Below are 14,925 nucleotides of genomic sequence, written 5' to 3' on the forward strand. Positions count from 1 at the left end.
TTTGGGCACGGTGCTCTAACAGAGATAGATAGTCACCATGGACACCTACCTCACAGGATGTTGGGCAGTGTGGTGCCACAGGGTCACTTGAAGTCCCAGTGTTAGAGCAGAACGCATCAGCCAGCTTGAAATCAAAGTATTTAATGCTGATGAAAAAGTACAACAAAGTAATTAGTCATGAATTGAGTAAAATATCAAAGGTTTAAAACATCTGTTTTATACTGTTTATTACAGTTTAATCACTGCGCCACAGGTAGAGAATCACAATTAATTGAGGCAAGATTTCAATCTTTGTACTTAACACCCCGTTAATTTGTCACGCTCAGATCCTAATAGCACTTTACAGTGCCTTGAAAAAGTATTCTTGAACTTTTTCACATTTTTCCACCTTACAACCGCGAACTTAAAAGTTTTTTATTGAGATTTTATGTCAGACCAACACAGAGTAGCACATAATTGTGAAGTGAAACGAAACTGATAAATGGTCTTCAAAATTTTAAACAAATAAAAATCTGAAAACCGTGGTGTGCATTAGTATTCAGCCCCCTGTACTCTGATACCTCTAAATACAATCCAGTGCAATCAATTGCCTTCAGAAGTCATCTAATTAGTTAATAGAGTCCTACTGTGTGTAATTTACTCTCAGCATAAATACACTTGTTCTGTGAAGGCCTCAGTGGTTTGTTAGAGAACACTGAAGAACAAACAGTATCATGAAGACCAAAGAACTCACCAGACAGGTCAGGGATAAAGTTCTGGAGAAGTTTAAAGCAGGGTTAGGTTATAAAAAAAATATCCCAAGCTCTGAACATCTCAAGAAGCACTGTTCAATCCATCATTCAAAAATGGAAAAAGTATGGCACAACTGCAAACCTACCAAGACATGGCCGTCCACCTAAACTGACAGAGCGAGCAAGGAGAGCACTGGTCAGAGAAGCAGCCAAGAGGCCCATGATCACTCTGGAGGAGCTGCAGAAATCCACAGCTCAGGTGGGAGAATCTGTGCACAGGACAACTATAAGTCATACACTCCACAAATCTGGCCTTTTTGGAAGAGTGGCAAGAAGAAAGCCATTGTTGAAAGACAGGCATAAGAAGCCATGTAGGGGACACAGCAAACATGTGGAAGAAGGTGCTTTGGTCAGATGAGACCAAAGTTGAACATTTTGGCCTAAATGCAAAGCGCTATGTGTGGCGGAAAACTAACACTGCTCATCACCCTGCACACACCATCCCCACTGTGAAACATGGTGGTGGCAGCATCATGCTATGGGGATGCTTTTCTTCAGCAGGGACAGGGAAGCTGGTCAGAGTTGATGGGAAGATGGATGGAGCTAAATACAGGGCAATCCTGGAAGAAAACCTGTTGGAGGCTGCAAAAGACTTGAGACTGGGAAGGAGATTCACCTTCCGGCAAGACAATGACCCTAAACATACAGCCAGAGCTACAATGGAATGGTTTAGCTCAAAGAATATTCATGTGTTAGAATGGCCCAGTCAAAGTCCAGACCTAAATCCCATTGAGCATCTGTGACAAGACTTGAAAATTGCTGTTCACAGACGCTCTCCATCCAATCTGGCTGAGCTTGAGCTATTTTGCAAAGAAGAATGGGCAAAAATTTCAGTGTCTAGATGTGCAAAGCTGGTAGAGACATACCACAAAAGACTTGCAGCTGTAACTACAGCAAAAAGTGGCTCTACAAAGTATTGACACAGGGGGGCTGAATACCAATGCACATCACATTTTTCAGATTTTTATTTGTTTAAAATTTTGAAGCCCATTTATCATTTTCGTTTCACTTCACAGTTATGTGCTACTCTGTGTTGGTCTATCACATAAAATCTGAATAAAAAAACTTTTAAGTTCGTGGTTGTAAGGTGGAAAAATGTGAAAAACTTCAAGGGGTATGAATACGGGGCGGCATGGTGGTGTAGTGGTTAGCACTGTCGCCTCACAGCAAGAAGGTCCTGGGTTCGAGCCCCGGGGCCGGCGAGGGCCTTTCTGTGCGGAGTTTGCATGTTCTCCCCGTGTCCGCGTGGGTTTCCTCCGGGTGCTCCGGTTTCCCCCACAGTCCAAAGACATGCAGGTTAGGTTAACTGGTGACTCTAAATTGAGCGTGAGTGTGAATGGTTGTCTGTGTCTATGTGTCAGCCCTGTGATGACCTGGCGACTTGTCCAGGGTGTACCCCGCCTTTCGCCCGTAGTCAGCTGGGATAGGCTCCAGCTTGCCTGCAACCCTGTAGAAGGATAAAGCGGCTACAGATAATGAGATGAGATGAGATGAGATGGGTATGAATACTTTTTCAAGGCACCGTACCCCTTTATTAAAGTCAAGGAGCACTTGGAGCATAAAGTAGCTAAGCCTGTCGATATGGCACTCATCCAGAATCTCATCCAGTTTTTACTCCTCATAGAATTTCCGACATGAGCTGCTTGCTTAAGATGCTTTCTTTAAAAAAAAAAAACAACTGTCAAACATTTCTGCCTCTGAGAATAAAAAAATGCTGCTTATTCTTCATTTTATTCTTCCAATGTAAAATTACCATATAAGATTTTAATGCAATCTAATACTTGAGGCTGAAATATTATTTTAAACATAAAGACTTTGAATTGGGCGGCATGGTGGTGTAGTGGTTAGCGCTGTCGCCTCACAGCAAGAAGGTCCAGGTTCGAGCCCCGTGGCCGGCGAGGGCCTTTCTGTGTGGAGTTTGCATGTTCTCCCCGTGTCCGCGTGGGTTTCCTCCGGGTGCTCCGGTTTCCCCCACAGTCCAAAGACATGCAGGTTAGGTTAACTGGTGACTCTAAATTGACCGTAGGTGTGAATGTGAGTGTGAATGGTTGTCTGTGTCTATGTGTCAGCCCTGTGATGACCTGGCGACTTGTCCAGGGTGTACCCCACCTTTCGCCCGTAGTCAGCTGGGATAGGCTCCAGCTTGCCTGCGACCCTGTAGAAGGATAAAGCGGCTAGAGATAATGAGATGAGACTTTGAATTGTTTGAGTAGCTGGTAAAATAATCATCTCATACATGGGTAACCTTTTCTAAACATCTTTATTCACAACAAGGCCCATCTTTCCTTGTATATGTCTTCCAAGGTGTTGTTGTTGTTGTTTACACATCACTCCTGACTCATAATTTGTCCCCTCACAGCAGCACTGTGTAACTTCAGTCAATATGATGTTCTTTAGAGATACCGACATGCTGTTTGTTAAGCCGTGGCTTCAGAGGAATTGATTAGAAACTTCGCTCACAGCGGCAAATTTGTCACGGCACAGATTCAGGTCTGCCTTATTCCTCTGCCTCTAGCTACAGAGAGAGACGTGGCGGGTTTAGTGATACACAAGTCTTCTTGAAAGCATCAAATGTTATGTGAGTTAGCCTAAATTGCACACAAGAGGGCAGCGTTTTCCAATGATTGCCCCAAATGTAATGTTTTTCAGTCGTACAATGAAACAATAATATGTTTAAAAGTGATTGCAAATATCCACGTCTCAGATGCAGGACCTGTATTAAACATTTATTTATACAAAGGTTCATATTCAAGAATGTCAACCTTATGGATGATAGTCAATCAAAGTGAAGTGGTCATAGCACAGTTTTTCAATAGTTTTAGCAGACAGACAAATAAAAAGAGCCATTCTAGGTCTCTTATGCATCAGCTGAGACCACTGAAGGTCACTGAGCATCATGGACTCTCTTTTTACCGTAAATAAATATGTACTATACCATAGTAAATGATGGTACCAGTACATATTATGTATAACTCAACACTATGGTTTAGTACATATTATGCATAATATAACATTACGGTCTAGTACATTATATTATATGTCACCATAAACTTATTTCAACCATATTTGTTTTAAAATTCAAAAGAAGTCAGACATCATACATTCATACTCTACCTTCAACCTCACCTGATTCCGAACAATTTCATCATCCAACTCCCACATACCTATATTTAAAAAATTAATTAGGAGTCAGCAAGAGACCACCATTACTCGATAACTTAAGATACATGGTCCTTGATAGGGTCGGGGCAAAACTCGTGGAGGTCACACAACTTGCACTATTACTGGCATCTGGTTCCTACAGTGCCTTGCAAAAGTATTCATACCCCTTGAACTTTTTCACATTTTTCCACCTTACAACCACGAACTTACACACAGTAAATTACACACAGTAGGACTCTATTAACTAATTAGATGGCTTCTGAAGGCAATTGATTGCACTGGATTGTATTTAGAGGTATCAGAGTACAGGGGGCTGAATACTAATGCACACCACATTTTTCAGATTTTTATTTGTTTAAAATTTTGAAGCCCATTTATCAGTTTCGTTTCACTTCACAATTATGTGCTACTCTGTGTTGGTCTATCACATAAAATCTCAATAAAAAAACTTTTAAGTTCGTGGTTGTAAGGTGGAAAAATGTGAAAAAGTTCAAGGGGTATGAATACTTTTGCAAGGCACTGTATTTCAGGGCCATAACCTTAATTACTCCACCCACTGTGAACTATACTTGCATATGGTTAATGGTGGGATTTCTCATTAGCAAAAAAAAACCCATGCCAAGGTGTTCACTCTAAAAGGCATGGGGTTCTCTTTTTTCCGGGTCACTTTCATCTGACATATTTCATGCACCCTACCAACCTCTGTCAAGGTAGTCCATGTTATACTGCTCGTAACAAGACAATGTAATGTACTAAAAACTATTACTATAACCCCCACAAAACATTCAGCACCACAGTAAATATCACTAACCTCCCCATTCCTACTGTCCTCCAAAGGGTATATAATTCTTTTAAACAATAATTGGAATCTTACATATCTCTAGTTGCCAAGGCAATTTTATAGGCAGAAATACAGATCGAATTTTACAGTAGGGATCCTGTATCACTAGATGTTGATGCTCCTCTGAAAAGCACTGCAAACTTGAGCACTTTAACATTTACATATCGCTCTTCTTTGCTGAAGTTCACTGAAATTGTATCGTTTTGATTCCTACTGAAGAATGATTAGGATTATGTAATACTACCATGCACAGATTAACTCTGCTGAAATATCTGGACTGGTGCAGCTTTAGTTTTTCGATCGATGGGACGTGAAACTTTGGACTGTGACTGATTTGAATCTCTGTCATTAGAAGAAGAAGAAACCTTTATTTGTTACATGCACACTTCAAGCACAGTGAAATTCATCCTCTGCATTTAACCCATCTGAAGCACTGAACACACACAGCAGTGGGCAGCCACACCAGAGCACCCAGGGGTTAGGTGAACCTAACCTGCATGTCTTTGGACTGTGGGGGAAACCGGAGCAAACCCACACAGACACGGGGAGAACATGCAAACTCCACACAGAAAGGCCCTCGCCGGCTGTTGGGTTCAAACCCGGAACCTTCTTGCTGTGAGGCGACTGTGCTAACCACTACACCATCATGCCACCCATTGTGGTACATAGTGAATAAGAGGCCATGCACCGAGAAAAGAATGTGTTTTGACACCACTGGCCTTGAGACTCTTGGTTCAGGCTTCTGAACTCTCGTACTCAATGCGCCAACCAATCAGCTTACAGCTTCGGTTTCTCTGTTGCTTCACTAATCTGTTCATAATACACATTTATTTTGGTCACATTCAGTGAAAAGGCAGAAAGGGTTAAGAGGACATTGCTAATTACTGTATGTGGTTTGGAATTTACACACAACACTGAAACTGAAAGTAAAATAGGCCTAGACCTCTTTAAAGCTAGAAGGCCTTTTGATTTCATAAAATCGGTGAAATTTAGTTCTCTCTGAAATTTGGTCCTTGTGATATATGTTTATTTCTGTAATATCTCACAAAAATATCAGGCCATTCTGTGGCTGGGAAGGTATTTAATTTGAGCGGATTCCCAAGCAAATAACGTGCACAAAATCGCTCGCTTCACGCAGTCAAGCAGACAGAGGAAGTCCGTGTATGCATGCACAGGTTTACCTTCTTCTTCTTCTTCTTTTGGGTTTTACAGCAGCTGGCATCCATAGTGTTGCATTACTGCCATCTACAGGTTTACCTTGACCGTGCACTGACAGTTCCATCATTCTGTCGCTAAACGAACAGCTGATCACACCGAGGTGCTCGCTGACCGCTGATATTTATTAGTTTGGTCCTGCGTTTCCTTTCCTTCACAGCATAACATCTTTTCTTCTTGCTTTCCGTTACTGTAGTCAGTCTTTCACGTATCATTCACACACCCACGTCCTCCATTTTTCTCTCCTGTTTCAAATTTGTATCCCACAATGCCTTGCGTGACCGGGGAAAGCCCACCACGTCATGCATGATGTGGTATCTTGAATTGGGTCACGGTGAAGCAGGAAAAAATAGTGGAGAATTTAGGGCCACATGGCCCTAAATTCATTAATTATTCTATTTTAAAAAAAACTAATAAAATTGGAAGTCTGTGATTCGAATTCAGTAGCTTTCGGTCCACTAAACAAAAATAATTGGTGTCTGGGAAATTTCTTTTTATGACTGAAACTTAGTTTGAAAGGCAGTCTAGCTTTAAAGGGCAGCTCTATATTTTTACAGAATGAGATGGAATTTAATATAGAAATGAGAAGAAATTATTAACATACAGTACTGTGCAAAAGTCTTAGACACCCTATTTTTTTCATACAAACTTTGTTATAGATTTCTACAATACCGAGTCAGTACAAAAACATTTTAGAGTCCAAACATTCGTTTTCCAGCACAAAATTAAATGGTACAGAAAAAAAAACATTTATATCTGTAAAGGTTCCCCCATATGAGCAGCATATTACATAAGACAGCACTTTTCAGATTAAAAAAGAAAGCATAATGAAGGCTGCTGGGTTTTGGTGCAAAATGAAGAAGCGAGTGTGATAGTCAAAGTGTCCAGAAGAACTGTGGCTGGTTCTGGAAGAAGCTCAGTAAAACCTACAGCTCATTTCCGCATAAACTGCACTCATTGTACCTGAGACTACTATGTTTTTTTTTTGTTTTGTTTTTTTCAAAGTAAAGGGTCGTCTCACACCAAATATTGACTTTGTTTCATTTATTATGGCTTACTACTGTTTATAGTTTGGGTTTTTTTTCCATGTTGAAATATTTCATTATTTTTAAGCTATTTTCAGTCTACAGCATTTCTTTACTTGAGCCTAAGACTTTTGCACAGTACTGAATATTTCACATTTTCACTGTGTTTCCCTGTGTTTCCAGCTGAACTTCCATATCAGAGAGGGTTCTTTTATTAAATAAATAAAATAATATATAAAATTGGGGCGGCATGGTGATGTAGTGGTTAGCGCTGTCGCCTCACAGCAAGAAGGTCCTGGGTTCAAACCCCCTGGCCGGCAAGGGCCTTTCTGTGTGGAGTCTGCATGTTCTCCCCGTGTCCACGTGGGTTTCCTCCGGGTGCTCCGGTTTCCCCCACAGTCCAAAGACATGCAGGTTAGGTTAACTGGGGACTCTAAATTGACCGTAGGTGTGAATGTGAGTGTGAATGGTTGTCTGTGTCTATGTGTCAGCCCTGCAATAACCTGGCGACTTGTCCAGGGTGTACCCCGCCTTTCGCCCATAGTCAGCTGGGATAGGCTCCGGCTTGCCTGCGACCCTGTAGAACAGGATAAAGCGGCTACAGATAATGGATGGATGGATATATAAAATTGCCATCATACTTAAATTATGGTATTTATGATGTAAAGCTCTGACGTTCTTATGTAGTGAGTGTGGACATTGTTAATCAGATTAAAATGTTAAGTGGGGGCTTTTAAATTATGTTAGGCTATCAAAAGCCTGAAAAAGGCTGTGAAATTAAAATGAATAAGAAATTCATTATAATCATACTTTGTTCGAAAACAAGGCTTCAGTGAGCCATGAAATTTAATATTGCTCTCCACAAAATGTGTTCCCTGTTGTAAAGTGTGTGTGTGTGTGTGTGTGTGTGTGTGTTTAAGCTTTATGTAAGGCTGGGAATATTCTCTGGCAGCCCCATCTGCTGGTTGGATTTGGAAAGCATTCACATGACAGCTGTGTTTGAATTGGTAAAGAGGTCAGGGTTTTTTTGTTTTGTTTTTTTAATCACCACATTATCTGTTGAGTAGTTTGTTTATTAAAACATTTCTTTTTTTCTCTATTTTGCTTTTCATCACAAGAAAGCACATCACTGTCATATATTAAACATTCTGTACAGCTTTTGTACATTAATAACAAGTTCAAGTCCCAAACCACACAAGTGCTTACTAAATACTATAAATATTAATGACTCTGATGGTGTATTAAATATTTCGTACAGTATTAATATGCAGTTTCGGATGCGGCCCGAGTATTTGCGACTCTGATTATATCGTTATCTTCTTATGTTTCCTCAAAATTACAGAAGTCTTATGAGAAGCAAAAAGAAATTGTGTACATCAGTATGACCATCAGAGTCCTGAGTATCAGATGAAGAGCAAAATGTCTCAGTTGTGTTCGCTGGAGGGCGGCACGGTGGTGTAGTGGTTAGCGCTGTCGCCTCACAGCAAGAAGGTCCTGGGTTCGAGCCCCGGGGCCGACATGGGCCTTTCTGTGTGGAGTTTGCATGTTCTCCCCATGTCCGTGTGGGTTTCCTCCGGGTGCTCCGGTTTCCCCCACAGTCCAATGACATGCAGGTTAGGTTAACTGGTGACTCTAAATTGACCGTAGGTGTGAGTGTGAATGGTTGTCTGTGTCTATGTGTCAGCCCTGTGATGACCTGGCGACTTGTCCAGGGTGTACCCCGCCTTTCGCCCGTAGTCAGCTGGGATAGGCTCCAGCTTGCCTGCGACCCTGTAGAAGGATAAAGTGGCTACAGATAATGAGATGAGATGAGGTGTTCGCTGGAATCTTACAGCACGCTGCTGGATCGCCTCCTGTGTAACTGTGCATCTCCAGCACTGATAAACGCAAACTACCCCACTCCAAGCTTACTAACTATCTAAAATACAGCACAGAGAATAAAACTATCAAGTTTGTTCACTTTCAATGTGCATATTTTTCATACCCATACTATCTATGATCTACATGTATTTTATTATTGAATCTGTGTTTTATTTCTATTTCTTCTTCTTTCGGCTGCTCCTGTTAGGGCTCGCCACAGAGGATCTGTTCCGCATATTTGATTTGGCATAGGTTTGCACCAGATGCCCTTCCTAACATAACCCTCCCTAGTCTATCCGGGCTTGGGACTGGAACTAAGTACACACTGGCTTGTATAACCCCAGTGGCTGGGTATTTTTACATAATCTGCATGTCTTTGAACTGTCGGGGAAACCAGAGCACCCGGAGGAAACCCACACAGACACAGGGAGAACATAGAAACTCCACACAGAAAGGCTCCTGTCCACCACTGGGCTTGAACCCAGAACCTTCTTGCTGTGACGCAACAGTACTAACCACTACACCACTCTGTGTGTTTTGCTCTACAGCATGTCAAAAATATCAGACCATGAAAGTACACTCGCCAAAACATAGCTAAATAAATATCTCAGCTCATTATCTCTAGCCGCTTTATCCTTCTACAGGGTCGCAGGCAAGCTGGAGCCTATCCCAGCTGACTACGGGCGAAAGGCGGGGTACACCCTGGACAAGTCGCCAGGTCATCACAGGGCTGACACATAGACACAGACAACCATTCACACTCACATTCACACCTACGGTCAATTTAGAGTCACCAGTTAACCTAACCTGCATGTCTTTGGACTGTGGGGGAAACCGGAGCACCCGGAGGAAACCCACACGGACACGGGGAGAACATGCAAACTCCGCACAGAAAGGCCCTCACCGGCCACAGGGCTCGAACCCAGGACCTTCTTGCTGTGAGGTGACAGCGCTAACCACTACGCCACCGTGCCGCCCTAAATAAATATCTATTTTGTTGAAATAAAAAAAAATTAAAATTAAACCCACACACACAAATACCTTTTGTTAGTCAGTAGCAGACTTTCTGGAATTCTCTACAAGGATTCCACAACAAAAATCAACCTCGTTTCCATCATTGTACTGTATTACATTGTAATTTACTCTCTCACACACTTACATTCTTTCTGTCCCATGATAAGCTTCTGGCTCCTGTCTGTCACTCTTTAGTTGCACTTCTTTCATGCCTAACGCTGGGTTGTGATGAACTTTGACGTATCTGCATATGGTTGTGTATCAACATAAATTTCCAGCTGATTCGAACCCACCATCCCGGCACAGCTCTGACTCTGAGTTACGAATGCAAGATTATCAGGGTGACTTACAACATCTCAGGAAATCACTCAATAATCATACTGAAATCCTGTAGATTTAACAACTACAATGGGCTCCATAATTATTGGCCCATTTTATGAAAATATGAAAAAATAAATATTTAAAATAGGGTGGCACAGTGGTTAGCACTGTCACCTCACAGCAAGAAGGTCCTGGGTTCGAGCCCCGTGGCCGGCGAGGGCCTTTCTGTGTGGAGTTTGCATGTTCTCCCCGTGTCTGCGTGGGTTTCCTTCAGGTACTCCGGTTTCCCCCCAAAGACATGCAGGTTAGGCTAATTGGTGGCTCTAAATTGACCGTAGGTGTGAATGTGAGTGTGAATGGTTGTCTGTGTCTATGTGTCAGCCCTGTGATGATCTGGCGACTTGTCCAGGGTGTACCCTGCCTCTCACCCATAGTCAGCTGGGATAGGCTCCAGCTTGCCTGCAACCCTGTAGAACAGGATAAAGCGGTTACGGATAATGAATGGGTGCAATATTTAAAATAAAACATGCAGCAAGTAATACAACCCCGATTCCAAAAAAGTTGGGACAAAGTACAAATTGTAAATAAAAACAGAATGCAATGATGTGGAAGTTTCAAAATTCCATATTTTATTCAGAATAGAACATAGATGACATATCAAATGTTTAAACTGAGAAAATGCATCATTTAAAGAGAAAAATTAGGTGATTTTAAATTTCATGACAACAACACATCTCAAAAAAGTTGGGACAAGGCCATGTTTACCACTGTGAGACATCCCCTTTTCTCTTTACAACAGTCTGTAAACGTCTGGGGACTGAGGAGACAAGTTGCTCAAGTTTAGGGATAGGAATGTTAACCCATTCTTGTCTAATGTAGGATTCTAGTTGCTCAACTGTCTTAGGTCTTTTTTGTCGTATCTTCCGTTTTATGATGCGCCAAATGTTTTCTATGGGTGAAAGATCTGGACTGCAGGCTGGCCAGTTCAGTACCCGGACCCTTCTTCTACGCAGCCATGATGCTGTAATTGATGCAGTATGTGGTTTGGCATTGTCATGTTGGAAAATGCAAGGTCTTCCCTGAAAGAGACGTCGTCTGGATGGGAGCATATGTTGCTCTAGAACCTGGATATACCTTTCAGCATTGATGGTGTCTTTCCAGATGTGTAAGCTGCCCATGCCACACGCACTAATGCAACCTCATACCATCAGAGATGCAGGCTTCTGAACTGAGCGCTGATAACAACTTGGGTCGTCCTTCTTCTCTTTAGTCCGAATGACACGGCATCCCTGATTTCCATAAAGAACTTCAAATTTTGATTCGTCTGACCACAGAACAGTTTTCCACTTTGCCACAGTCCATTTTAAATGAGCCTTGGCCCAGAGAAGACGTCTGCGCTTCTGGATCATGTTTAGATACGGCTTCTTCTTTGAACTATAGAGTTTTAGCTGGCAACGGCGGATGGCACGGTGAATTGTGTTCACAGATAATGTTCTCTGGAAATATTCCTGAGCCCATTTTGTGATTTCCAATACAGAAGCATGCCTGTATGTGATCCAGTGCCGTCTAAGGGCCCGAAGATCACGGGCACCCAGTATGGTTTTCCGGCCTTGACCCTTACGCACAGAGATTCTTCCAGATTCTCTGAATCTTTTGATGATATTATGCACTGTAGATGATGATGTGTTCAAACTCTTTGCAATTTTACACTGTCGAACTCCTTTCTGATATTGCTCCACTATTTGTCGGCGCAGAATTAGGGGGATTGGTGATCCTCTTCCCATCTTTACTTCTGAGAGCTGCTGCCACTCCAAGATGCTCTTTTTATACCCAGTCATGTTAATGACCTATTGCCAATTGACCTAATGAGTTGCAATTTGGTCCTCCAGCTGTTCCTTTTTTGTACCTTTAACTTTTCCAGCCTCTTATTGCCCCTGTCCCAACTTTTTTGAGATGTGTTGCTGTCATGAAATTTCAAATGAGCCAATATTTGGCATGAAATTTCAAAATGTCTCACTTTCGACATTTGAGATGTTGTCTATGTTCTATTGTGAATACAAAATCAGTTTTTGAGATTTTTAAATTATTGCATTCCGTTTTTATTTACAATTTGTACTTTGTCCCAACTTTTTTGGAATCGGGGTTGTATATAGAGATCCTGTATAGTTTCACTTAAGCACAATATTCTTTTCAAATTACTAAATATACTGAATGTTTAAAGCTACTCTGTATTGTTTGGTTTATCTTCTTAAGTGAACTGTTCTCTTATATTCAGATTACATATTTTTAACAAGGTTCAAATATTGTATTAAGATGACTATTACAAAACACTGCTGGCAAAATTTCACATTCCTGGGCTCCACCATCTGTTTATTTTATGAGAACGGTCTTCGGCAATGAATGTGAAACGGAATTTATATGCTTGTAATCTCATAGTTATACTCCAGGGGAACTGGAAATGTTCCAGGGCTAAAAAAAATATGATATGATGTGATGTGATGTGATATGATATCATTTTACTAGGATAGCAGTGTTAGATTGTATTGTCAGTGTACCTTAGTGGTATCAATATCTGGTTTCATTTTTAAAGAAAATACTATAATTTTAAAAGATGTGAATGAGTCATTGTTATGAAGGATGCCATACAATGGAGGGCACTATACACTCTCAGAAAATAAAGTACAAGGTGTTTCAAAAAATGTGATATTATTTGAGATGTAAATATCCCAGAAACTACATAGTCTAGGCAAATGAAAATGAACAGGCTTAATGTTGAGCAATATAAGATTTATTCATGAAAATTTTAATGAGAAATTCAAAGGTATGTGGATTCCATGAACGATTTCACAAATTTTCAATATTTGTGAACTCGCTCGACCATCTCTTCCGATGCTGGTGGTTGTCCAGATCCTTTTGCCCTGCACACACAGGCTTCCTCTTTGAACTTTTTGTGCCATGGCCAAATCTGCATTGCAGTTGGTGCAATTTTAGAGAATTCTCTCATAAATGTACACTGCACAGCCTTGTTCGACTGTGTTCGAGCGAACTCCAACACACAAAACACCTTTTCTTTTCCAGTGAATGGAATTTCTATACCTAAAAAGATACAAACAAAAATATTAAGCATAAAATTTTGACCTGTTTCCACACATGCTGTTAAAATTTGAGGTCAATTGAACAAGAATTGGCAAAGTTATTAGATTGTGAATTTCTTTTGAAACACCCTGTACATTATTGTATCTTTAAGGATACAACGGCTTGTCACTGAGGCAGTACCTTCTAAGGTACTTTTATATACTACTTGGGATCATATATGTACTTTTTTGGCCCTAAAAAGGTTCTCAGCTGGCTCGCAAGTTGAATGAGTTGTGAACCTGCACCAGCACTGGCCCCGAACCAGCCCTGGAACTGATTTGGTGGAAAAGGGGTAATAGTTGCTTTGAGGTCCAGTAATGAGCCTTAGGGGGGTACATTAATGCAGATTGTACCTTACGGGACAGAAATGAACTCCTACTGTACCCCTGTTTCTGACGGTGTACTGTATAACACGATGAGGCTGTTTTATTGGTTTTGCTACTGACCATGGGCGCCGCCAGGGGGGGAAAGGTTAGAACAATTCTAGGGGCCCAGCACTGCCATGGGGCCCTTTAAGGGGCTGATAATATGCTTCTAATGATTTTAATAAGACTTTTGAAATAACAACAATGCAATATTCCATCTGGTAAAATGAGCTAATTGAACAAGGTTGTCTATTTCTTGAGTTCTTCAACATATTGTCATTTAACCCTCCCCCTTTTGCGAAATGGTACGGTCCAGTTCTGGTAGAAGCGCGATGCGTTAAATCTGTGTGCTGATCAGTGCAACGCTACTTGCTGCTGTGTCGCGGTGCAGCAGCCAGCCAGCCAGCAGTGGAGTGCGTACAGTCTATGATCGCTAAATATGAAGAGTGGCTGTCAAAAACGTAAAGCAAGGCAGCTGAAAGCTGAGAGGGACCGGAGAGGCAGGCAACTGGTCACTCAGTTTTTCCCAAAGAAAGGTAGCTATCGCTCACATGTGTGTTCAAAATATTAGCGAATGGTAAATGAACAGTATGAACGTGGTTGGATTAGCCTATCAAGAGAACACTTTTACAGTTTGTACAGTGACATTTTTTTCCATTTTAATAACTGAACTGACTTGTGTGATAAACAAGATGAAATATTACGTTATGCTGGTGCTGATAACTAGTGCTAATAACCAGTTTCATAACTAATGGGGTGCCCTAAATATGCATAGATTCAGCCTCAGGGGGACCTCCGCCCTACCAAACCACTGAACCCCCCTTTGGAGAAGGAGGTAAGCAGCAATACAACCCATAAATGCTTTAGGATTGAAGTTTTTAATGAGCGAGCGCCATATACAGTTTGCTAGATCAAAGATAAAAGGCAAAATCTTGAATTTTCATTTGTGATTGTAAGTGCACCAGAATTAGTCACTGACCAGTTTTCATCTAGTCCCTGGTAGGTTAATACATAAAATGTAATAACAAAGTCACAAACTCAAGGTCCATGGGCTATCAAAAGTCAAATAATGACAATAGTGCAATTGTGACGAGGGTGGGCAAAGTTGGGGGGCCCAAAATTCTAATCTTTCATGGGGCCCAAAATTTCTGGCGGCGCCCCTGCTACTGACTGATATCATAGTTGCATAGTGTTAC

At 41.4% G+C, this 14,925-nt stretch overlaps 1 protein-coding gene across 3 annotated transcripts in view; it reads left to right on the forward strand.

Annotated features, from left to right (window-relative positions):
- Nucleotides 1-14,925, forward strand: part of LOC132899574 (cAMP-specific 3',5'-cyclic phosphodiesterase 4C-like) — a 198,340-nt gene that overhangs the window by 69,548 nt on the left and 113,867 nt on the right. The window lies entirely within an intron of this gene.

The sequence above is a fragment of the Neoarius graeffei genome, chromosome 15 (genome assembly GCF_027579695.1).
Source record: "Neoarius graeffei isolate fNeoGra1 chromosome 15, fNeoGra1.pri, whole genome shotgun sequence".
Classification (NCBI taxonomy): domain Eukaryota; kingdom Metazoa; phylum Chordata; class Actinopteri; order Siluriformes; family Ariidae; genus Neoarius; species Neoarius graeffei.